Genomic DNA, 207 nt, shown 5'->3' with positions numbered 1-207 from the left:
GTTGTTCCTTTTCCCGGTGTCAGTGTCACTCACCAGACGTTACTTAGAAGCGTCGGGGGCGCCTCGCGAGGGGGGGAGCGAAAGCGAAGCGCCTTTTAAAAAAAAAATAGAAATGACGCCGCGGGGCATCCTGGGAGTTGTAGTTCTCTCCGGCCGCAGGCGGCGGCGCTTTACGGCAAGGCGCAAAAATAGGAAAACGGCGCCTTT

The sequence above is a fragment of the Pelodiscus sinensis genome, chromosome 15 (genome assembly GCF_052426305.1).
Source record: "Pelodiscus sinensis isolate ZL-2025 chromosome 15, ASM5242630v1, whole genome shotgun sequence".
NCBI lineage: Eukaryota > Metazoa > Chordata > Testudines > Trionychidae > Pelodiscus > Pelodiscus sinensis.
This window is presented reverse-complemented; position numbering follows the sequence as displayed.